At 41.1% G+C, this 27,415-nt stretch overlaps 1 long non-coding RNA gene across 2 annotated transcripts; it reads right to left on the bottom strand.

Annotated features, from left to right (window-relative positions):
• Positions 1-27,180, bottom strand: LOC130290523 (uncharacterized). Of its 2 annotated transcripts, none has more exons than XR_008847623.1 (3): positions 27,056-27,180; positions 25,274-25,436; positions 1-82 (listed from the first exon to the last, which is right to left on the bottom strand). It is a non-coding gene; the product is annotated as an uncharacterized LOC130290523 (long non-coding RNA). The 2 variants fall into 2 exon arrangements; XR_008847624.1 differs by lacking the exon at positions 1-82 and adding an exon at positions 2,670-2,823.
• Positions 27,181-27,415: the final 235 nt, after the last annotated feature.

Consider the following 27,415-nt stretch of genomic DNA (forward strand, 5'->3'; position numbering starts at 1 on the left):
CTTTGTCTCAGTCTGTGCTTCAGCTTGGACAAAGATGATGGTGCAGCCGGACAGAATTATATTCTGGATGGTATGGGGACCTCTATAAAAAAGGACATAACATTTTGTTATAAAGTATACTAGAAAGGTATGGCCTGACGAAGCGCCCATTGGCGCGACAGGGACTGTGGCCGGCGTCTGAGCTCCCCCTTTTCCATCTACCGCCTCCCTGCAGAAGATCCCTGAGTGGGGATGCCGTCTGAAGAAATCTTATCTGAAGGACATAGATCATGTGAGTGCTCCGTTTCCTTTTCTTCACTTCATTATAATGTAGTAGAAAGGATATTGTTTTGCCTAAGTGTACAACATATAAAAAGTTTTTGATTGTGACAGCGGCCATTTAAAGCTAAAAATTGTTGTCACTAAGGGGTTAATATAGACTTAACGCACCTGAGTTATGCAATGACTAGATTTACTTCAGACATCTACTTTAAATCAACAATAAAAAAAGGAAATTTATTTTTTAGAATATTTATACTTTTATTAAGTTGATACCAATTGTAATGAAGGGGTTAAAAGGGTTTTCTACTTATTTAAAAATGATGGCCCATTCTTTGACCCAAAATAAAAAATTTTTGGGGGGTCTGACTCTCACAACCCCCTATCCAGAGAGTGCTGTATCCCTTTCATCGTTTAGCATGCACAGCCCCATACATTTAGTAGTGGCAACGCCGGGTACTGCAGATTAGTCCCAATATATTGAATAGGATGATGCTGTCGTAAACTGCAATACCAGGTACAGCTGCTAGTAAAAGTACACAGCTGTGTATGGTATAATGTGTTAACCCGGTACAGGATGTTGTCCTGTCAGGAAAACATTGCCTCATGCACTTCTAATGTCACTATTCTGGGTCCACTACTCCAGGGTATATTGCTTTATGTTATTTTGTGATTTTGTGTTATACATATGTTTATCAGTGTTACTGTATCTTTAAGGTAAGTCATGCAGAGTAAACCAGTTGGTCCTGATGCTCCAATGGGATGCCCCCTATGTTAGGCTTTAAGAAATGTAGGGGGGAGGTGTTAGTGAGTGTTCTTAGAGATGAGGTACAGTGTGGAGAGGAGTGAGGAGAGTCCATAGCAGCCAGTGAAAGCAATTACAAGTCCCAGCAAGGCGACAGGCTCCACAGGGTAACTGCACTTTCTCTACTCTGCACTGTAAAGGATTTACCATAATTCCTGCCTCAGTAAAAGATAGGTTTCCATAACCCTGCATCTGGGGTCATTATTGTCCCTAGCCCTTGGCTCAGAAGAACTGTCTAAACCTTGGAGTGTGGTGGTTAACACTATCCTGTTGTCACGAACTGTCCACAATTTTTACCCAAACCCACAGCCTGCATGCATTTCACCCGTTGCCTACCACAATAAAAAAAGGGGACTTGGCACTGAGTGGCTGCAGTTCCTTTAACTCCCGCGATATGATGCGAGGTCACGCGGTGACCCCGTGTCATATCGGGTTGGTCCCGGCGGCCATCAATACAGGACATTACCAATCGCGGTGATGCCCTGTATTAACCCTTCAGACGCGGCAATCAAAGTTGACCACCACGTCTGAAGTGAAACTGAAAGTATCCCGGCAGCTCAGTCGGGCTGTTCGGGACCGCCGCGATGAAATCGCAGAATACCGAACAGCTTACAGGAAACCGCGAGGATCCCTACCTGCCTCCTCAGTGTCCGATCAGCGAATGACTGCTCCGTGCCTAAGATCCAGGCAGGAGAAGTCAAGCGCCGATAACACTGATCAATGGCATGTTAATACATGCCAGTGATCAATGTAAAAGATCCGTGTGTACAGTGTTATAGGTCCCTATGGGACCTATAACACTGCAAAAAAAAAAGTGAAAAAAAAATGTGTTAATAAATGTGATTTAACCCCTTCCCTAATAAAAGTTTGAATCACACACCCTGTCAATGGCGTACACGTAAAAAAAAAATCCAGTCCAAAATAGCGTATTTTTGGTCACTTTTTATACCATTAAAAAATGTATAAAAAGCCATCAAAAAGTCCGATCAAAACAACAATGATACCAATAATAACTTCAGATCACGGCGCAAAAAATAAGTCCTCAAACTGCCCCATATGCGGAAAAATAAAAAAGTTATAGGGGTCAGAAGATGACAATTTTAAATGTATAAATTTTCCTGCACGTAGTTATGATTTTTTCCAGAAGTACGACAAAATCAAACCTATATAAGTAGGGTATCATTTTAATCGTATGGACCTACAAAATTAAGATAAGGTGTCATTTTTACAAAAAAATGCACTGCGTAGAAACGGGAGCCCCCAAAAGTTACAAAATGGCGTTTTTGTTCAATTTTGTCGCACAATGATTTTTTTTTCCATTTCGCTTTGGATTTTGGGGTAAAATAACTAATTTCACTGCAAAGTAGAATTGATGGTGCAAAAAATAAGTCATACTATGGATTTTTGGGGGGGAAATTGAAAGGGTTATGATTATTAAAAGGTAAGGAGGAAAAAACGAAAATGCAAAAACTGGAAAACCCTGCGTCCTTAAGGGGTTAAGCAGCTGATCAGCAACAGTATGAAGAGTAAAGAATTAAATAACTTCTATTTATTGTAACAAAAGAAATGCAAAGATCATTTTATCACAGCGCCTTTCCTGTAGAGAAGTGTTTTCCAAATAGTGCGCCTCCAGCTGTTGCAAAACAACAACTCCCTGCATGCCCGACAGCCGTTGGCTATAGCTGTAAACAACATTTTATTGAAACTTCATCATTCCTTCGTTGGTAATAACATTTGTAGTTTTCCTCATGAACTGTTTGCTGTTAGCAATAGGCAAGTGTTAATGATTTTTCCTGACAGTCTACTTCTGCCCTCTAGTGGTCAAAATCTAAAATTACAATACAAACTGAGAATTAAAAGTAAAAAAATTAGAAACCATCGCCTGAAGTGAATCTCTCATCAAATAGTAAAGAGCTTCTGTAAAATGATAATAATGTTCTTCCGGGGGATGATATTGCACCCTCCTAAATGGCTGCCCAAACTCAACTATTTTTGGTGTTGTTTAAGAATGTACTTTATACTAAAAATTCAATCTGTTGGTCTGTTTGGCTAGGGGACATCAATTTGTCAGTGCTATGGCACTCTTGTCCTAAAAGACATTGTGGTCCCTTTCCCATTAACCCCTTGAATACACAGCGATTGTTCTTTTTTTGCATCTTTGTTTTGTTACATACATAGATATATTGTCTTTATAATGTTAGACTAAATATACTATATAGGAGTCTCTTAAGAATAATAGAGGCACAAGTCACAGAATAATCTCATCTCACCATCTCAGGCATATAGTCAGTTCATATAAAATGGTGGATTCATCTTGTTTTTACTTGTTCAAGATGGCCGCCTCCTCCACCCATCTGGTCAGTTGCCCTGACGTCTCCATGTGTAATGTTCTTTCTTCTCCAGGCTGGTTTGGACTGGCCTGGCTTGGCCCCACCTTTTTGAGCTTTTTGAGCTTTGAAGTCTTGTGCTTTATATACCCTTACTAGAGATGAGCTAATTGAATCTGACAAAGTCGAATTCGTTCCGAATTTCATAAAAAATTTGATTTGGACCGAATCCGAACTTCGACTCGATTCAAAATAACAAATTTCTTCATTAGCGACACCTCTGCGATCGTCCTGTATAATGTATAGATGTGAGCGGCTTTCTCCTGTGCTTGCATCTCTGCAATAGATAGGACAATCGCATCGGGTGTCAGGAGTGACACTTCCTGTGATCTGTCCTCAACTGCAGGTACTACTGCTCTCAACATGGAGCATACTTTGCTCCATGCTGGGAGCTGTAGTACCTGCATAAATAGACAGATCACAGCGGGTGTTACTTCTGACACCCGATGCGATCATCCTGTATAATGTATAGATGAGGGCGGGCGGGCGCTCTTCTCTGGTCCCACTTTATTATGAGTATATGCCGTATATATACCTATTATTCATGTTTCCCGCAGAGAGCTGTGATTGGCTGGAACCATCTGGCCAATCACAGCTCTCTGCGGGAAATATGAATAAGTGATGTGAATTCTATTCACATCACTGGCCGTCCAGAGTGTAGTGCAGAGATGTGAGCGCAGTAGAAAGATGTTTTATCTCATCTGGTGTCAGGAGTGATACCTGCTGTGATCTGTCTATTAGTACAGGTACTACAGCTCCCATCATGAAAGAGTCTGTCCCATGCTGGGAGTAGTAGTACTAAAAAATGTAACAAATAGAGAAAAAAGTGAAACACACATGCACACATACTTTATTAATATTAAAATACATTACTAATTTAAAAAAATTTAAAATTAATTAAAAAATATATATTATGTTTACATTTAAATGGCCCCTTTCTACATTTTTATTATTGTCGGCCACATTTTTAGGTCCCTGCCTGCCCACATAAATTGATTTCTGTTTAAAAATTAACATTAACATTTATTTTTTGGTGGCTTTATAATTTTTTATACACCCTAGAATGGAGACCACATTTTAGGCTTCTTTCACACTATGAGTATTCATCCATTATTAAACATTCGTTTTCTGTATTGTATAATAAAAAAAAAAACAGATGTATAATAACGGATGAAATAACGGGTGCTAACGGGCATATTCATACGTTAAGACTCGTTATAACATCCCTCATGTACGTATATTTTATGGCAGTTTTAACACCTCTGCCTACAGACTCCCGCAGTGGGGACTACTACTACTCCCATCATGGAACAGACTTGTTTCCATGATGGGAGTAGTATTCCCCTGCTGTGGGAGTCTGCAGACAGCTGGGGAGGCTACATTAGTGTTTGTACTACTACACCGATCATGGAACAGACTATGTTCCATGAATGGGTTTGTAGTACATGGACTGTGGGATTGATCGCACCGGGTTTCATGTCTGAGACCCAATGTGTTATTAAACAAGGGAGCGGGCAGCATGCTCCACTCCCCATACGGAGATGAGCAGCAGAGAATAGACATGTCCTGGCGGTGCGCTGATTGCGCTAGGAGCAGGGGAGCAGCGGGGATATGTCGGGCGGCGACGGTGAATAAATGAAGCCTACATGCAGTACATGTGGAATGTCCTGCTGCTGCCCTGCTCCAAGAAGATGAGGAGCAGGCAGCGGGAGGGGAAATAAGGACACTGGGGGGGGGGTGGAATAAGGATAAGCACACTGGGGCCAATTAATTATTATAAGCACATTGGGGCCAATTCATTATTATAAACACACTGGGGCCAATGAGTTATTATAAACACACTTTCAGGGCTCCCGGCGGGGTATTTAAAAGTGAAAGTAAAAATACACCGAACATCGCAGGGGAGTGGCGCATGCCACCCGCTCCCCTGTTTAACAACTTCTGATCGCATCAGGTCTCAGAAGTGAGACCTGATGCGATCAATCCCTTAGCCCATGTACTACAACCCCCATCATGGAACAGAGTCTGTTCCATGATGGGGGAAGTAGAACAAACACTATTGTAGCCTCCCCAGCCACCGGCAGAATTCCACAGCCGGGGAACTACTACCCCCATCATGGAAACAAGTCTGCTCCATGATGGGAGTAGTAGTAGTCCCAGCTGCGGTTGCACCCATTATTTCATCCGTTATTATACATCCATTTTTTAATTATACAATACAGAAAATGGATGTTTAATAACGGATGAATACAGCCTAAAATGTAGACTCCATTCTTGGGTGTATAAAAAATTATAAAGCCACCAAAAAATTTAATAATAAAAAAGTTAATGTTAATTTTTAAACTGGGATCAATTTATGTGGGCGGGCAGGGAACTAAAAATGTAGCCGACAATAATAAAAACGTAGAAAAGGGCCATTTAAATGTAAAAAAAAAAAAAAAAAAGATATTTTTATAATTAATTTAAATTTTTTTTTATTAGTAATGTATTTTAATATTGTCTTTAATAAAGTGTGTGTGTATGTGTGTTTCACTTTTTTTTCAAAATGTTTTCAATTTTTTAGGTAGTAATACTATTCCAAGCATGGAACAAACTGTTTCATGATGGGAGCTGTAGTACCTGTACTAATAGACAGATCACAGCAGGTATCACTCCTGACACCTGATACGATTGTCCTTCCTATTGCAGAGATAGAGCGGCTTTATCCTGCACTCGCATCTCCGCACTATACTCCGGCCAGCCAGTGATGGGAATAGAATTCACATTACTTATTCATATTTCCCGCAGAGAGCTGTGATTGGCCAGATGGTTCCAGCCACTCACAGCACTCTGCGGGAAATATGAATAATAGGTATATATATATATATATATATATATATATATATATATATATATGTCATATACTCATAATGCAGTGGGACCAGAGAAGAGCGAGCGGCCGCCTGCATCTATACATTATACAGGACAATTGCATCAGGTGTCAGAAGAAACACCCACTGTGATCTGTCTATTAATGCAGGTACTACAGCTCCCAGCATGGAACAAAGTGTGCTCCATGTTGGGAGCAGTAGTACCTGCAGTTGAGGACAGATCACAGCAGGTATCACTCTTGACACCTGATGCCATCGTCCTATCTAGATGCGAGAAAGCCGCCCGCATCTATACATTATACAGGACGATCGCAGCAGGTGTCAGGAGTGACACCAGGGGCGATCTGTCTATTAGCACAGGTACTACTACTCCCATCATGGAACAGTCTGTTCCATGCTGGGAGTAGTAGTACTACCTAAAAGATGTAAAAAAATAGAGAGAAAAAAGTGAAACACACACACTTCATTAAACACATCATTAAAGTACATTACTAATAAAAATTTGCTGAGAATTTATTCGGATCAAATCGATTATCTTTTTTTAATTCGGCGAATCGAATTTTTAAAAAATTTGCTCATCTCTAACCATTACTAGGGGTGTGTCTATTATAATTGTGGGTGTTCTTTTTATTAGGGGAGGGGCTTATTCACATTTCTTTTATTATTATTCACTATTTATTGGTCCCCATAGGTGACTATTACATGCAATCTTTTCATTCCGAACACTGTTCAATGAGCTTGGTAAGGGACCACTGGCCATCATAAAAGCTGATTGAGACATGGCGATCATGCCACAGAGGTCCTTAACAGCCCCTTAAAGGACCAGCAACAAAATTTTAACACATCTGAAGGATTAAAGCCAGATAACACACTGTTGATGCCTTAACATAGAAGTACCTTGTCATTATTACTACGTCAATTACCTGTATTTCATGCATCCTTTAAGATATCAGATAGATTTAAAGGGAATTTTTTAGAAGTATTTGCTGCTTAGAGCTACCCTGTTGGTATATAAAAGCACACCGTACTTTTTCATAGCTGATGGTGGTTGTCAAACACCAAGTGTCAAGGAGGCGGGCCCAAACTGCTCAAGTATTACAGTATGGGAGGTGAGGTTGAGTGAGGAGTGATGCCAGGCTGGGACACTTGAGCAGATCAGCCCACCTCCTTGACACTTGGCTAAGAAATTAGGTCATTTTATAAGATTTGCAACCATCATCAGCTTCAGGAAAGGTACAAATTTTGTTTATACTCCAACAGTGTCTGAAGCTCTTAGCAGCAAATACAATTAGGTTGGCAACTTTTAACATGTTTTATAATATACAGTGCAGTGAGTATAATGTATTACTTAATGTACTATTTATTGTAGTCATGGAGCTCTGTCCCTGCCCGGTCACCCATTCCTGTATGCAGTAAGAGGGCTCATTTGTCCATACATGGCTGTCTATGAAGGGGCATGTAACGATACACATCACTACCTCTTCCATAGCAGTACACTGTGCTGGAGGAGGCATGATGATGTGTATCGTGACATGCTCCTCCATAGGCAGCCATGTATGGACGAATGAGACATCCAAATGTTTGCAGAAGTGGGCGACCGGGCAAGGACAGGGCTCCTTGATTCCAGTGAACGTAGCCTCATAGAAGCCTCACAGTATTAGGAAGTAATACACTATACTCACTGCAGTGCTTTATTACAAAACATGGTAAAGGAGGCCAACCCCTTTTACTACTGTTACATACATAATGGTGATTGATAATAGGATATGTCTATTTCTGTTATCCTTATGATTTAAATACAGTAGGTAAGATCATCATTTGTGTCAACACAACAAGTTTTTACAATTTTATATAACATCTCATTAATAACATAAGCTTTGTGTTAAGATTTCTTTTTTCCCCAAAGGTTTGATTCGACAAATACAATTCCCAATACAATGTGTTAGTGTTATTTGTAAATGTAACTCTTCTTCTGAAACCTAAGCAAAACCAACTGCTGATAAACATAACCACTAGGGACCTCTGGTGGAAGTTTGGCAGAACAGCAATCTGAAAGGGAGTACTGGGAGATGTTCTCTAATTGTGGCTCTTAGACTACATTTAAAGGGGTTATCCAGGAATAGAAAAACACAGCTAATTTCTTTCAAAGACAGCTCCATGTCTGTCTCCAGGTTGGATGTGGTTTTACAACCGGGTTCCATTCATTTCAATGGAACTGAGATGCAGAACCACACCCAATGGGGAGCGTTTTTTTTTAAAAGAAAATAGCTCTGTTTTTCTATTCCTGGATAACCACTTTAATACTAAATGCCTGCCGCAGGGGAGATGTCTAGGTTACTGCAGCTTCCTCCACCTAAATCTGCTGTTAGCCAAAACGTGATGGAAGCCGGACGTGCAAAAATTATCTGATTGCTGTCACAGCTCTTATGTGAAAGGTATTTCTGTGGTGAGACAACCCCTTAAAGGGGTTATTTAGAATTAGAAAAACAAGTTGCTTTCCTTAAAAAACAGCACCACTCCTGTCCTTAGGTTGTGTGTAGTATTACAACCTAGTTGCATTCACTTCAGTGAAACTAGGCTGCAATACCACATACACAAACTGAGGACACAATGGCAGGAACTGTGTTTTGTTCATTTTTTGGAACAGTTTTCAAGCCTAAAACTGAGGGGCTAGGGGCTATACTATATGGGAGAGCTTTATTAAAAACTGTTCAGAGGAAAAGTTGCTAAGTTTCCCATAGCAACCAATCAGATCACTTGAAAAATTAGAAAAATGAAAGAAGCAATCTGATTGGTTGCTATGGGCTACTCAGCAACTTTTCCTCTGGACAGATTTTGATAAATCTCCCCTTATGTCCCTATGACAGTGTTTTCCAAACAGTGTGCCTCCAGCTGTTGCAAAACTACAACTCCCAGCATGCCCGGACAGCCAAAGGGAAACTGCAGGGATCCAATCGTTCCTCACCATTACACATCTGATTGATCAGGATTGGTAACAATGGAATTTTCCTGCAGCAGCTCTTAAACAGGTGGTCCTGTGGTCTCTTTGTAAAAAAAAAAAAATAGCTTTTATTACAAGACTGGAAGCTCATATTATATGCATTTCTTTCTTTAGTGAAAATGTCCAGCAGCGAAACAGTTAACGATAAGAAGAAAAATTTTTTTAAAGGGGCAAGCAAACATGCTATGCATCATGTCTGGCCAATCAGTACATATGCAGGGTTATATAAGTTATTGGTGTAATCAGTTATCCCTCTTTCTTTGCTGCTTTGGAATAAGTAGTCCTTATTTTTTCCTCTCATTGCTCTTAGAATATATATTTAATATTCTGATATACTCCTTTTACATTTGTCATACACTTTTAAATATATTACCTGTGTTTATTATTCCCTCTCAGTGTATTCCTCATACACCTATTTTTCATTTTTCTATTATTCGTTCATCCCTACCTCTCATTATACATTTGCTTTTTTCCCCTTTTTTCTATACAGACCTTATCCCCCCCCCCTCCCCCCCCTTTTGACCTGGCATTGATCCTGTGAGTATATGTCTCTTGCGTTCATCCCTTACCCAGCTTTAGTGCTTCACTGCCGTGACGCATGACTCGGGACTCCGACTCACTGTGTATTCAGCTCTTATCTTCGGCGTTAATGTCCTTTCTCCTCACTCGCCGTCTCCTGCACTCTCCTCAGCGGTGTCGCTCCAGTCTGACAAGGTCTTCAGTAGGCTCTTCCGTTCTCCCTATTCTTATACTCGTCTTCCTGTGATTCTAATCACACGCCAGCCCTGTTATTAATATACCAACACCATTTTCTGTATATGTTCAGGTACTACAGTTTCCAATACTCCTCCATTGTTACCTCAGTGTATAAATATATTAAGATACTTATATATTTATTTTATATATCTCTTTTATAGGTTTTCTCTCCCTGACTTCCCCTTCATAACCTTATAAACCTATAGATTATGTCTGCTCAAAAATCCTCTATCCCTAATGATGGGGAATATATTTGGATTAAATACAATCCCTGGTGGGTGACACTGTCGATACCTCTGTACAAATGACAGTCCAATCTGTCATGGCGTCCATGCAGAACACCATTTCACATTCTGTAGCAGTTGCTATGAACCAAAATACCACACAGAAATCTTCTAAGATTATACCTTCTACTCCTGATAATTACTGGTCTGCTGAGGACACTGTCACACATTCCTCTAAATATCCTGTTCATGCTAAAAAATCCTCCAAAAATGTACATGTATCATATGACGACCATACCTCCACTAAAGTGCCTAAATTGCACAAGAAAGGAGCAGGTCAAGACCTTATTGAATGCTCATAACCCATGTGTAGCTATAAGACTGGTGCAGTTTTATCTCACCCCAGACCCTCCGCCCGTGATGAAGAGACATACGTATGGCCTCGGAAAGCCTCTAGGAGAGAAAAACCTAATTATTTTCAAGAATCTTCAACTGATCTTTCCTCAGTCTCTTATAATTCAGATCACGAGGATTCTTATTCTGACATATCGTAGGAAAATTATTCTAATTTCCCAGACTCAGTGAAATCTGATGATATCATTTTGGATAGTTCCGGTAATCCTTTTTTCCATCCATCATTAATTAAACATCCCAGATCAGGGGAGTGGGCACCACACCCACAAGTAGCAACATTTTAGAATTTCTGTATTAAGAAAGGATTTGATAAATCTGAAAGAAAGAAATTAAGGGCAGAATGCCCTCACACATTTTTACAATCCAATGCAGCTGCTAAACTTGATATTGATCCCATATTAATAAAATATTTGCTAAAATCCAGTAAGAATCCAAAAAAGGGTCTTGATCTCTTGTTTAGAGCATGCCAAGATAAGTTTTTAGATCTACTTGGCCCATTGACCAATGTTTTAGACATGACTGAAGAAGCATCTTCTACTTGCAGACCCATAGATGTTGACATTTTGAAAGGTTGGGCCCAAAGGGAGATGTGTATATTTGGAAAAGTTAATTAAGCTTTTTATGTAGAATGCAGGCGCACAATACTTATGAAAATGGACCCTCAATTATCTCAATTGGCGTCCTCAGATTTAGCTTCCCTCAGTGAGGCTCTATTATTCAGAGATTTCTTTATAAAGGAAATTTCCAAATATGTACGCATCTTTTCATCTTTAGATAAAGCTCAGGCTTTGTTAAAAAAGGTATTCCAACCTAAGCTTTTCCCCGGAAGAGGAAAGGGCCGCTTTCCCAGCTGGGCATCTCAATTCAGACCTTCATACAGAGGCCCTAAAAAACCCTACACTCCTACATATCCCTTACCTTCCTCCCAACCCACACCCTTTTTCCCCTACAGAGGAGGTTGTCCATGGAGATCACGAGGCTGTCAAGGATTCACTAGATCCAACCCATCTTCAGGTAAGTCCCCTTCTGTCTTCTTCCCACATTCCCATAGGAGGTCGTCTGTTCCATTTTTTCCAAAATTTGAATCTTCTAACTTCAGACTCATGGGTATTGAACACAATCTCGGGTTACAAGATAGATTTTGTCTCACTCCCTGTACAACACCATCTTCCTCATCCTAATAAGTTTTGTATAACAGACCAGAATCTGATAGATGCAGAGATTCAAGATCTCTTTACCAAACATGCAATTATTCCAGTACACTCACAGTCTCAAGGTTTTCTAAGCAACATCTAGTGAAAAAGAAAGATAGTGGGTTCAGACCGGTTATAAACAGAAGACTTCTCAACCACTTTGTAACTTATCAACTCTTCAAGATGGTAGGCATCCATCTTTTACGAGACATTCTCCTACAGGACGATTGGTTAGTCAAAATAGATCTGAGGGATGCCTATCTGACTATTCCTGTTCATCCATCATCTCAAATCTATCTACAATTTCTCTGGAACGGCCAACTTTGGCAGTTCACTTGCCCCCCGTTCTGTCTTTCTTCTGCCCCATAGTGCTTTACAAAGCTCCTGAAACCTGTAGTATCAGCCTTACGTTCCCGAGGTGTTCATCTGATCATTTATCTGGACGACATCCTCATCATGGCTCAGTCTATTCACCTAAATCAATTACACACATCTTGGACTCTATCCCTTTTTACAGATCTTGGTTTTCTTATCAATTAAGAGAAATCCTTCCTCACTCCTTCAAAAGAATTGGAATTCTTGGGATTTGTGGTCAACACCCAATTAGCTCTTCTGAGCCTATCCAACAAGAAGTTATCCTTAATCCGGAAGGAAATTCGATCTGCTCTAAACAAAGTACCAATTTCTTTAAGATCCATTGCTCGGATAGTGGGCTTACTCTCAGCTTCTATCCAAGCAATCTTTCCAGCCCCACTTCATTATCGGAGATCCATCATCTCAGGAACGGTCTGCAATATTCAGACACTATTCAACTGGCCTTTGAGTCCAAAGAAGAACTTCGTTGGTGGCTTTATCGTGTTCAATCATGGAACGGAAAAACAATCTTCAATTCGATTCCAGATTTGACCATAGAATCAGACACAAGTCTACCTGGGTGGGGCACTCGTTGTAATTCTCTTACCATGGGAGAGAAATGGTCTCCCTCGGAAAAACGATTCCATATCAACTATTTAGAACTCCTTGCAGGTTTTTTCACTTTGAAAAGTTTAGCAAAAACTTTTTCTCATTGTTGTATTCTCTTACGTATGGACAACATATCAGCGGTCCAATATATCAATCGCTTAGGCAGCACAACTTCAAAACTTCTCACCAACATAACAAAAGATATTTGGCAATTCTGTTTGGACAGGAATATAATTTTGAAAGCGGAGTATCTTCTGGGCCTCTCCAATTTAGTGGCAGATTGGTTTTCCCCTTGTTTCATGGACTCCAACGATTGGAAATTAGACCCCAACATTTTTCAACAGATCAATTCCTTATGGGGTCCACTTCATCTGGATCTGTTTGCTTCCCGGCTGAACTGCCAACTTCTCAAATTTCCTCATCAGGAGAAACTATGTGTAGTCTGTTGTCTAAAATCCTATGAATCAAGAACTGCACCTCTTAGACTTCGGTCTTTTTCTCAATTACTTATTTCCTATTTCAAACCTCCTTGTCCAGTTTCCTCCCCTACTATGGCTAGGTGGAGTAAACAATCCATGTCCATGACAGGCATAGACATTTCTACATTCGGTGCTCATTCCACCAGAGGTGTTATGTCTACTAAACTAATACAATCAGGTGGATCTTTAACTGACATTCTCAAGACAGCTAATTGGTCTTCTGAGTCTACCAAAACCTTTTATTTCAAACCTGACTCATATATATCTATGACTGTCCTTTAATTTCTTTTAACTCTATTATAATTTTATCATATACTGTTTATAGTAAATAGCTTTAAACTTGCATATAATATGAGCCTCCAGTCTTGTAATAAAATTGGAGATTTTCCTAGTCTTGATGACGGAAAATATAGATTTTATTAACCCCTTAAGGACTCAGGGTTTTTCCGTTTTTGCACTTTCGTTTTTTCCTCCTTACCTTTTAAAAATCATAACCCTTTAAATTTTCCACCGAAAAATCCATATTATGGCTTATTTTTTGCGTCGCCAATTCTACTTTGCAGTGACATTAGTCATTTTACCCAAAAATGCACGGCGAAATGGAAAAAAAATCATTGTGCGACAATATCAAAGAAAAAATGTCATTTTGTAATTTTGGGGGCTTCCGTTTCTACGCAGTGCATTTTTGGTAAAAATTACACCTTATCATTATTCTGTACTTCTATACGGTTAAAATGATACCCTACTTATTTAGGTTTGATTTTGTCGCACTTCTGGAAAAAATCATAACTACATGCAGGAAAATTTTACCTTTAAAACTGTCATCTTCTGACCCCCTATAACTTTTTTTATTTTTCCATGTACAGGGCGGTATGAGGACTCATTTTTTGCGCTGTGATCTGAAGTTTTTATCGGTATGATTTTTGTTTTGATCGGACTTTTTGATCACTTTTTATTCATTTTTAATGGTATAAAAAGTGACCAAAAATGCGCTTTTTTTGACTTTGGAATTTTGACCGTACGGTTTAATTACTGATATATTTTTATAGTTCGGACATTTACGCACGCGGCGATACCACATATGTTTATATTTATTTTTTTTACACAGTTTTATTTTTTTATGGGAAAAGGGGGGTGATTCAAACTTTTATTAGGCAAGGGGTTAAATGACCTTTATTAACACTTTTTTTTTAAAATTTTTTTGCAGTGTTATAGGTCCCATAGGGACCTATAACACTGCACACACTGATCTTTTACACAGATCACAGGCGTGTATTAACACGCCTGGGATCAGTGTTATCGGCGCTTGACTGCTCCTGCCACGGAGCAGTCATTCGCCGATAGGACACCGAGGAGGCAGGTAAGGGCCCTCCCGGTGTCCTGTCAGCTGTTCGGGACGCCGCGATTTGATCGCGGCGGTCCCGAACAGCCCGACTGAGCAGCCGGGTCACATTCACTTTCACTTTAGAAGCGGCGGTCAGCTTTGACCACCGCTTCTAAAGGGTTAATACCGCACATCGCCACGATCGGCGATGTGTGGTATTAGCCGCGGGTCCCGGCCATTGATGAGCGCCGGGACCGACGCGATATGATGCGGGATCGCGGCACGATCCCGCTTCATATCGCGGGAGACGGCGCAGGACGTAAATATACGTCCTGCGTCGTTAAGGGGTTAAAGACAGGAGGTAAAAATTATCCCTCCCCTACCCATCCCTATAAGGATGCATTCACACCACGTTTTTGCAATACAGTTCCCTTATACATTTTCAATTTGAAAACTGTATGGAACCATATTGAAAACCGTATGCATTGACTCTCCATTGAAAACCGTATGCTTCCTGTTACATCCGTTATGAGTCTTGTACGGTTTTGTCTGGTTTTTTCCCGTACCCAAAACCGTAGCCTACCATGGTTTTTGGTCCGGGTGAAAAAACGTATTGAAAACATATACGTTTTTTTTTTAAAATGGGAGTCAATAGGAACCGTACAGAACCGTATGTACGTACGGTTCCATCTGGTTTGCACCATACGGTTTCTGACTTTGCACAGTTTTTTCTTGGAATTTCAATCAAACAAGTGAAACTTTATTCATAATGGAGTGAAATGTTAAAAACTGATGTTTTTTTCTTAAAAAACGGTTGCAACCGGACATCATTTTTCAAACTGTATATGGTTTTGAACCATATATGGGTTAAAATTTGTACACATGTTTTGATACAGTTAAGTACGGTTTTGAGGAATCAATTTTTCATCAAAAACCTGATACGGGAACTGTATTGCAAAAACGTGGTGTGAATGCACCCTTACATAGTTTTTTCTTCATTTAGCTGTTTAGATTGTTCCAGAGTCTTCTTCGCCTTCCAAGGTCCCAGTCTTTCTTCTGGTTTCTACCAAGACTCTTCCTTTTAACTTCAAGATTTATTATTGGTTACTGGATATGGATGTTCATTATACAGATTTTCCGTCATCATCAAATAAAGAGGGATAACTGATTATACCAATGACTTATATAACCTAGCATATGTACTGATTGGCAGACATGATGCATAGCATGTTTGTTTGCACCTTTAAAAGTTTTTCCACTGTCCTTGGTTCGTTGCTTATGCTCTTAGATAATGTACTTTGTAAGAACCAGTTATCGTACTATTGTATTTTTCCTTACACCCTGTTAATGTGTACTTATTTACATGCATTTCTTTTATGTATGAAAATGTTCTTAATTTTTATGAGGCTGCTACGGCTTCCTCGTAATGTTTTCTTATTGCCACCTGTTATGTTCTTCAGAAAACTAATAAAAATATATTGGAAAAAAAAAGTTTTTTCACTGTTTCTTATCGTTAACTGTTTTCAGTAAAGAAAGAAATGCACATAATATTCACCTCCTGTCTTTAATAAAAATCTATATTTTACATCATCAAGACTAGGGAAATCTCCAATTATTGGCCTATCTGACCGTCTAACTACTCCATCATATTGACGGGGACGGCATTATACAGTGCATGGCGTGTGTTTGCTGTATAGGACCGAGGGCACGCATACATTTGGCTGAATACAAGCTCCTGCCATTAAGTATGTACCCTCATCCCCATCATTCCTGTCCTAGTAAAGCGCACACACTGCACACACTGACCATTAAGTATTCCCCTTTAACTCCCCCCCCCCCCCATCATAGTACAGCACACACATGCCACACACTTTACAATGCCGTCCTCAGAGTAGCTAGACTGTCAAATGGGCTAACAAGTTCTGTATCTCCAAAACAGGTGGGGCAATCATGTGATCAACCCTCGCCTGTCTATAGATGCCACTATCCCGTTTTTTTACAAAGAGACCATAGGTCCTCTTTAAATGGGCACTGCCATTACAAAATACTTCAAAATACTTAAAAAATATTAATATGTAAAAAAATAAATAAATAAAAACATGTGACACACACATATGAATCGATCAGGCTCCAAGGGGGAGATTTATCAAAACCTGTCCAGAGGAAAAGTTGCCCAGTTGCCCATAGCAACCAATCATATCACTTCTTTCATTTTGCAGAGGCCTTGTTAAAAATGAAAGAAGCAATCTGATTGGTTGCTGTGGGCAACTGGGCAACTTTTTCTCTGTACAGGTTTTAATAAATCTCCCCCCAACTGTTCCCCAGCTCACAATCCTACCAGGCTCTGTGTCATGTGACCAATGCAGTCTTATAGGGGGAGATTTATTAAAACCTGTGCAGAGGAAAATTTGCCCAGTTGCCCATAGCAACCAATCAGATCGCTTTTTTCATTTTGCAGGGGCCTGGTTAAAAATGAAAGAACTAATAATAATCAACAACAAACATTGTGCTGAAAGGAGTGAACTCCATAAAACTTAGCTTTTAATATATATTTCTTTTAAAAGCCACCAGAGAAACATAAAGTGCTCAACAATAAATAATAAATCCGACACTAAATAATATTTAAGGTGTAAGAGAGTAACCACAAAGCAATGTGGATATTATAGATAGTTACCACATAGCCATGTGGATTTACCAAAGAAATAAATCCTAGTTAATGCTTGAATGTATATCCAACGCGTTTCAACCACAGTAATGTGGTATCATCAGGGGACCTCTTAAGAAAAAATTCCTGGTGTATACGCTGTAGTACTAAGTACACCCAGAGTAGGAATTATTTATTAACAGTGAGATATAAAATGAGAACCATAGTTACTGAGTGGGGAAGGCACCCGATACATAGTGCACCTCCTTTCAGCACAATTTTGTTGTTGATTATTATTAGTTTGATCTTCCGGGAATCATTAGGCTACATGCAGGCCGTTTACATTGACGTAGCAGTATTTGAAATAAAAATGAAAGAAGCAATCTGATTTGTTGCTATCGGCAACTGGGCAGCTTTTCTCTGCACAGATTTAGAAAAATCTCCCCCATAATGGAAATCTACGAGACCATCTTGATCCTATCGACACAGAGCATGGAGATAAACTGCAGAAGCACAATTCTCTCCCCGCTTGTTCTAAAACTCAGACACGAACAATAACAACTTTTGACATGTTTCTATGTTTTATATGACACTAGCTGAGTACCCGGCGTTGCCTGGTTTTTCCTTCCTAATCCTTGTTGGGGAGGAAAATCAACAAAGGAGGAAGCTTTTGACTTCATATCCCGTCCTCATATATTGTTGTCATATCCCAACCCCATATCCCGTCCTCATATCTCAACCTCATATCCCGTCCTCATATCCCGTCATCATATCTCGACCTCATATCCTGACCTCCTATCCCGTCCTCATATGTCGACCTCCTATCCCGTCCTCATATGTCAACCTCCTATCCCGTCCTCCTATCTCAACATCCTATCCGGTCCTCATATCCCAACCTCCTATCCCGACCTCCTATCCCGTCCTCCTATCCCGTCTTCATATACTGACCTCATATTTCGACCTCCTATCCCGACCTCCTATTTCAACCTCATATCCCGTCCTCATATCCTGACTTCCTATCCCGTCCTCCTATTTCGACCTCATATCCCGTCCTCATATCCCGACCTCCTATCCCGACCTCCTGTCCCATCATCATATCCCGTCCTCATATCCTGAACTCCTGTCTCGACCTTATTTCCCGACCTCCTATCTGGACCTCATTTCCCGTCCTCCTATCTCAACCTCATATCCTGTCCTCATGTCCCGACCTTATATCCCGACCTCCTATGCCATCCTCACATCCCGACCTCATATGCCATCCTCACATCCCGACCTCCTATCTCAACCTCATATCCCTTCCTCCTATCTCGACCTCATATCCTGTCCTGATATCCCATCCTCATATCTCGATATAGCAAGGAAAAAGTGACCTTCACACAGGTGCTCGGAAGTCCAGAGAGATCTCACAGCCAAGTGATGGAAGTGGATTAAAGTTCAAGCTTTATTGATTCATAGCAACAATAATGCGTTTTGGGGTGTACATACCCCTTCTTCCAAAATCCCGTCCCGTCCTCCTATTTCAACCTCCTACCCCGACCTCCTATCCCGTCCTCATATTCCATCCTGATATCTCAGCCTCATATCCCTTCCTCATATCCCAACCCCCTATCTCGACCTCATTTCCCGTCCTCCTATCTCGACTTCATATCCTGTCCTCATATTCCGACCTCATATCCCATCCTCATATCCCGTCCTCACATCCCAACCTCATATGCTGTCCTTATGTCCCATCCTCATATTCTGCCCTCAGGTGGGACTGATTTGTGATGAAGATATTGCAAGCTGAAAATAGAAGGGGACATTGCTTTGTGGACTGGGCGTGATTTGCAAGCCAGACTGATGTACAAAATGGGTAGATAATAAAAGCAGAGGGGCTTAAAATGCGGGCATGTCTTTGTGAGATGGAGTGTGGTTTGCAAGCTAGAGTGACACATTCACCAGGAGATGCAGAGCGGAGCTTGTGGAGTAAGGTACTAGAAGTCCCATATACTTGCATGGGACTTGAAACAAAAAACCATCTTTTATATCAGGGTATAGGTAAGGGTTAACTATCATATATTTTTATTTGACATATAAGTAATATGTGTACCAGGTATTATTGAAATATCTCCAGCCATACGGAAGTTATGTGGGAACATACATTTCCCATTGATTTGCATGGGACTTTAAACAAAAACCCTGACCCTCACAAATGGGGGTAGTTAAGGGTTAAATTAACTATCCTATATTTTAAGTGGACATATAAGTAACATGTGACCAAGTATTATCGAAATATCTCCAGCCGTTTGGAAGTTATGCAGTAACATATATTTCCCATAGACTTGTATGTGGCTTTAAACAAAAACCCTGACCTTGGCAAATGGGGGTGAGTAAGAGTTAAATCACCTATCCTGTGTTTGTTGTTGACATATAAGTAACATGTGTGCCAAGTTTCATGTTAATATCTTTAGCTGTTTGGACGTGAGGCTGGAACATACACACATACATACACACATACATACACACATACACACACACATTGAGTTTTATATAGATAGACTAGCTGAGTACCCGGCGTTGCCCGGTTTTTGCTTCCTAATCCCTGTTGGGCAGGAAAATAAACAAAGGAGGAAGCTTTTGACTTCATATCCAGTCCTCATATATTCTTGTCATATCCCAACCTCCTATCCCGACCTCCTATCTAGACCTCCTGTTCCGACCTCCTATACTGTCCTCCTATCCCATCCTCCTATCCCGACCTCCTATCCCGACCTCCTATCCCGTCCCCCTATCCCGTCCTCCTATTCCGTCCTCCTATCTCGACCTCCTATCCTGATCTCCTATCCCATCCTCCTATCCCGTCCTCCTATCCCATCCTCCTATCCCAACCTCCTATCCCGTCCTCCAATCTCGAGCTCCTATCCCGACCTCCTTTCCCATCCTTATTTCTCGACCTCCTGTCTCGACCTCCTATCTCGACCTCCTATCTCGACCTCCTATCCCGACCTCCTATCCTGATGTCCTTTCCTGTCCTCCTTTCCCGTCCTCATATCATGACCTCCTATCTCGGCCTCCTATCTCGACCTCCTATCCCATCCTCCTATCCCGGCCTCCTATGCCAACCTCCTATCCCATCCTCATATGTCGACCTCCTATCTCGACCTCCTATCTCGACCTCCTATCCCAACCTCCTATCCTGACCTCCTTTCCTGTCCGCCTTTCCCGTCCTCATAACTCGACCTCCTATCTCAACCTCCTATTTTGAACTCCTATCCCATCCTCCTATCTCGACCTCCTATCTCGACCTCCTATCCCGACCTCCTATCCCATCCTCCTATCCCGACCTCCTTTCCCGTCCTCCTATCCCATCCTCCTATTGCATCCTCCTATCCCATCCTCCTATCCAGGCCTCATATCTCGTCCTCATATCCTGTCCTCATATCCCGACCTCCTATCCCGACCTCCTATCTCGACCTCCCATCCCGTCCTCATATCCCGACGAGTAATATGTGTACCAGGTATTGAAATATCTCCAGCTGTACGGAAGTTATGTGGGAGCATACATTTCCCATTGATTTGCATGGGACTTTAAACAAAAACTCACAAATGGGGGTAGTTAAGGGTTAAATTAACTGTCCTATATTTTAAGTGGACATATAAGTAACATGTGACCAAGTATTATCAAAATATCTCCAGCCGTTTGGAAGTTATGCAGTAACATTTTTCCATTGACTTGTATGGGACTTTAAACATAAACCCCGCCCCTGGCAAATGGGGGTGGGTAAGGGTTAAATCACCTATCCTATGTTTGTTGTTGACATATAAGTAACATGTGTGCCAAGTTTCATGTTAATATCTTTAGCTGTTTGGAAGTTTTTGTGGAACATACACACATACATATACACACACACACACACACGTTGAGTTTTATATATCAAGACAAGCTGAGTACCCGGCGTTGCCCGGTTGTTCCTTCCTAATCCTTGTTGGGAAGAAAAATAAACAAAGGAGGAAGCTTTTGACTTCATATCCCATCCTCATATATTGTTGTCATATCCCAACCCCCTATCTCGACTTCCTATCCCGTCCTCCTATCCTGTCCTCCTATCCCGACCTCCTATCCTGTCCTCCTATCTTGACCTCCTAACCTGATCTCCTATCCCGTCCTCCTTTCCCATCCTCCTATTTTGACCTCCTATCTCGACCTCCTATCTTGACCTCCTTTCCCGTCCTCCTATCCCGTCCTCCTATCTCGACCTCCCATCCCGACCTCCTATCCCGTCCTCCTATCCCATCCTCCTATCCCATCCTCCTATCCCGACCTCCTATCCCGGCCTCCTATTCTGACCTCCTATCCCGTCCTCCTATCTCGACCTCCTATCCCTACCTCCTATCCTGTCCTCCTATCCTTATCTCGACCTCCTATCTCGACCTCCTATCCCGACCTCCTATCTCGACCTCCTATCCAGACCTCCTATCCAGACCTCCAATCCCTACCTCCTATCCTGTCCTCCTATCCAATCCATCTATCCCAACCTCCTATCCCGTCCTCCTATCTTGACCTCCTAACCTGATCTCCTATCCCGTCCTCCTTTCCCATCCTCCTATTTTGACCTCCTATCTCGACCTCCTATCTTGACCTCCTTTCCCGTCCTCCTATCCCGTCCTCCTATCTCGACCTCCCATCCCGACCTCCTATCCCGTCCTCCTATCCCATCCTCCTATCCCATCCTCCTATCCCGACCTCCTATCCCGGCCTCCTATTCTGACCTCCTATCCCGTCCTCCTATCTCGACCTCCTATCCCTACCTCCTATCCTGTCCTCCTATCCTTATCTCGACCTCCTATCTCGACCTCCTATCCCGACCTCCTATCTCGACCTCCTATCCAGACCTCCTATCCAGACCTCCAATCCCTACCTCCTATCCTGTCCTCCTATCCAATCCATCTATCCCAACCTCCTATCTCGACCTCCTATCCTGACCTCCTATCCCATCCTCATATCCCCTGCTCCTATCTCGACCTCCTATCCTGACCTTCTATCCCAATCTCCTATCCCATCCTCCTATCCAGTTCATCTATCCCAATCTCCTATCTCGACCTCCTATCCCGACCTCCTATGCCATCCTCCTATCCCGTCCTTCTATCGCGACCTCCTATCGCGACCTCCTATCCCAACCCGTAATATGTGTACCAGATATTGAAATATCTCCAGCTGTACGGAAGTTATGTTGGAACATACATTTCCCATTGATTTGCATGGGACTTGAAACAAAAGCCCTGACCCTCACAAATAGGGGTAGTTAAGGGTTAAATTAACTATCCTATATTTTAAGTGGACATATCAGTAACACGTGACCAAGTATTATGGAAATATCTCCAGCTGTTTTGAAATTATGCAGTAACATATATTTCCCATAGACTTGTATGGGACTTTAAACATAAACCCCGCCCCTGGCAAATGAGGGTGAGTAAGGGTTAAATCACCTATCCTATGTTTGTTGTTGACATATAAGTAACATGTGTGCCAAGTTTCATGTTAATATCTTTAGCTGTTTGGAAGTTTTTGTGGAACATACACACATACATACACACACACACACACACGTTGAGTTTTATATATCAAGACAAGCTGAGTACCCGGCGTTGCCCGGTTTTTCCTTCCTAATCCTTGTTGGGAAGAAAAATAAACAAAGGAGGAAGCTTTTGACTTCATATCCCATCCTCATATATTGTTGTCATATCCCAACCCCCTATCTCGACTTCCTATCCCGTCCTCCTATCCTGTCCTCATATCTCGACCTCCTATCCTGTCCTCCTATCTCGACCTCCTATCCCGACCTCCTATCCCGTCCTCCTATCTTGACCTCCTAACCTGATCTCCTATCCCGTCCTCCTTTCCCATCCTCCTATTTTGACCTCCTATCTCGACCTCCTATCTTGACCTCCTTTCCCGTCCTCCTATCCCGTCCTCCTATCTCGACCTCCCATCCCGACCTCCTATCCCGTCCTCCTATCCCATCCTCCTATCCCATCCTCCTATCCCGACCTCCTATCCCGGCCTCCTATTCTGACCTCCTATCCCGTCCTCCTATCTCGACCTCCTATCCCTACCTCCTATCCTGTCCTCCTATCCTTATCTCGACCTCCTATCTCGATCTCCTATCCCGACCTCCTATCTCGACCTCCTATCCAGACCTCCTATCCAGACCTCCAATCCCTACCTCCTATCCTGTCCTCCTATCCAATCCATCTATCCCAACCTCCTATCTCGACCTCCTATCCTGACCTCCTATCCCATCCTCATATCCCCTGCTCCTATCTCGACCTCCTATCCTGACCTTCTATCCCAATCTCCTATCCCATCCTCCTATCCAGTTCATCTATCCCAATCTCCTATCTCGACCTCCTATCCCGACCTCCTATGCCATCCTCCTATCCCGTCCTTCTATCGCGACCTCCTATCGCGACCTCCTATCCCAACCCGTAATATGTGTACCAGGTATTGAAATATCTCCAGCTGTACGGAAGTTATGTGGGAACATACATTTCCCATTGATTTGCATGGGACTTTAAACAAAAGCCCTGACCCTCACAAATGGGGGTAGTTAAGGGTTAAATTAACTATCCTATATTTTAAGTGGACATATCAGTAACACGTGACCAAGTATTATGGAAATATCTCCAGCTGTTTTGAAATTATGCAGTAACATATATTTACCATAGACTTGTATGGGACTTTAAACATAAACCCCGCCCCTGGCAAATGAGGGTGAGTAAGGGTTAAATCACCTATCCTATGTTTGTTGTTGACATATAAGTAACATGTGTGCCAAGTTTCATGTTAATATCTTTAGCCATTTGGACGTGATGCTGGAACATACACACATACATACATACATACACACAAATACACACACACATACACACACACAAATACACATACACACACACACACACACACACACGTTGAGTTTTATATATATAGATTTCAAAAGTTTTGTTTTCTCCTCTGACAGGTACACATTAACCAACTGAATTGCTTCATAATAAATCATTTTGGTAGTAAAGATATATAATATGGATCATGTGTTAGACAATAGGCAAGGTTTAGCTAGAAATATATAAGGCCAGCAAAAAAAAAAAAAAAAGCAAGAGTTCTCCAGGTTCCCTAGGTATCCATCAATAAACGATATACTTCATGCTGTTTACATGATATAAGATGCAATGCAATTTCTCCAACTGCACTTCTATATTGTTAGTGATTTTTGATCATTTTAGTATAATGTTGGCTGAAAAGCTCTTCTTAGTATTGTTAGTTTTCTGCCCCAGACAGACTTGATGTTTTTCCTTTATGTTCAGATTGCCTAAAATCTGTTTGATCTATCTATCTAGCTATCATCTCACTATCGATCTATTTATCTATATCTATCTATGGATCTATTTATCTCTATCTTACTCCTATCTATCTATCTATCTATCTATCTAACCAAAGATGTTCCAGACCTTGCAATGCCTGCTGTTCTGTTCACACAGAGGCATATACACAGTGTAGGGTCCGTCCCAGAATGAGGTCACCTTACCGTGGTGGGACGGTCCACGCTATTTGGCGCCAAATTTGCAAGCTAAGTACCTCATATTTTCATAGTTTCATATCTTCATTTATTGCATTACAGCTGTATAGCTTTTCATGTTCTATCTATATACTCATGTTTTATCTATATACTCATGTTTCATCTATATCTTTGTGCTAGCAGTGTGCTGCTGTATTCTCTTGTTGCTATCTATCTATCTATCTGTTTGTCTGTCTATCTGTCTCACTATCAATCAATTTATCTCTATCTATCTCCTATCTATCTCACTATCGATCTATTTATCTCTATCTATCTATTTCACTATTGATCTATTTATCTATCTATCACCTATGCCTAAAGAAAAATGTTAAGGATTAGTCTACTCATTTACAAAACACTCACAGTCCTATTTGTCCAGGACCCTCTTATTTTCCACTTGCCAATAAATGATTGTATGTACAGTTGTTGTGTTAGAAATGAAGTTCCTCAGTTTGTCCACTTGGTGTCAGGGACTGCACAGTAGAAGAATTTGGGAGCTTTCACCCTTTCCATCTTGATGCAGGTTCTATAGGAAAAATAGAATCTCTATATAACTTAAGTCACCTTGCCATCCTAACCTAACATTATCATTATTATTACAAAACAATTACAAAATAACCCATGTAAAAGTGCCCTTAGCCTGCACTGGTCTGTGGTGCACAATGATGTTTTATTCTGATTTGAATAAAAGATTATTTATGACTATTAGAATTAGAATGCATCAAACTTGCTTTAAAAAATGTTCTTAGACCTTAAAAAAAAATTTGGTCTAGAATTTTCTCAGAGTGTGGAAAACATTAAAATCTTGGCATAGTTGGAATAATTTTCCAATCTCTAAGTTAAATGTGGTTTAAAACTTTTGATTTTTGTCAGAACTTTTTGTCCACAATAGACTTTTCAAATAAAATAATTTTTATAGATAGTAATAGAAAAATAAAACTTTCTTCCCCCTGTACTATTCATCACTAGTCAAGGGAAAAATTCGGATTGAAGTTACTGTTAACTTACCTGTAAGAGAGAAGGGTGTGAGAGAGGTGGAGGAGGAAAGAAGGAAGGGAGGAGGAAGGGAAGAAGGGAAGGAGGAAGGAAAAGAAGAAGGAAGGAATGTGGGCAAACAAAATGAAATAGAGAGGGATGGAAGGAAGGAGAGAAGGAGAAGAAAAGGAAGGATGAGGGTGGAAGGAAGAAGGAAGGAAAGGAAGGGTTGGATGAGGTTGGAAGGAAGGATGAAGTGAATGAAGGAAGGAAGGAAGAAAAAAAGAGGAAAGGAAAGAGAAGAAGGGAAGGAAGGAAGAGAGGAGGGAATGAAGAAGGAAATGAGGAAGGAGGGAAGGAAAGGAGAAGAAAGGAAGGATAGAGGTGGGTGGAAGGAAGAAAGGAGGGAGGGAGGGAAGGAAGGAAAGAGAAAATGTGGGAAGGAAGTAGCCAGGGAGGGATGGAAGGAAGGGGGGCATAAATTAGGGGAAAGGAAGGAAGGGAAATAAGGAAGGAGATGAAGGATGAAAAGAAGGAGGAAGCAAAGGAGGGTGGGAGAAAAGAAGGAGGAGGTTGACAGGAAAAAAAGAGGAGTGAAAGCAGGAAGGAAGGAGGGATTGAGTAAGGTATTGAAGGAAGAAATTAGGGAGGGGTGAAAGGAAGGAAGAAGAGGAAAGAAAATAAATGAAAGGAAGGAAGGTAGGTAGGAAGGAAAGAAAGAACAAAAGTGAAAAATGAAAATAAGAGCAAAAAAAGGAAAGCCAAATATAATATCTCCCTGATGGCAGTGATAATATCTACCCCCATGATGAGGATCTCTAAGGGGTTATACCAGCCTGTCTCCTCATGATACCCTCAGCACCTCCTATACAGAACAATATCCAAGGATGTCCCCTGCTCCATGCTAAGTCATGATACTTCTGTCATAAGGTGTATTCAATTATACAGCATACAGGGGGGGGGGGGGGGGGGTCATGAAAACCCTGCATGTTCCAAGTGTATGTTCAATTGAAATGAAGTAGCTATAGATGATTGAGACGTCTGACAAGGCTTCAGACATCATACAGGGGTTTCATTAGCTGTATATGACATATGGCGGTGTTAGCAGAGTGCATATCTAGTACATTGCTGTTGTATTTACCCTGGTACCATATGTAATGTTTTTCTGACCTGAAATCTTGTTGACTGCCCTTGACCTTAGCTCGTCTTTTAACTCTGTCAATGCCTTTCATTTTATTTCCTCCCTCCTCCTGACTTCTGTTGATCAGACCTTAGTCCTTATTGACTGGTTTCTATAGCAACAATCACCATTGAACATATAGAGGTCTCTGGTTAACAGAGCCGCTATAGGTGAAGATCACACCACATCTTGTTTTTATGAAACATGGACTTACATTTCAAGAAGCTCTAAAGTGACTATTAATATTCTTAATACTCTAGATAGCCAAAACTATTCTATATAAGCTGCCAAACACTCCTGTACACTATCAGCAAACACTATCATAGAGGTATAACCTAAAGCTTCTAGAC

Source organism: Hyla sarda, chromosome 9 (genome assembly GCF_029499605.1).
Source record: "Hyla sarda isolate aHylSar1 chromosome 9, aHylSar1.hap1, whole genome shotgun sequence".
In the NCBI taxonomy this organism is placed as follows: Eukaryota; Metazoa; Chordata; class Amphibia; order Anura; family Hylidae; genus Hyla; species Hyla sarda.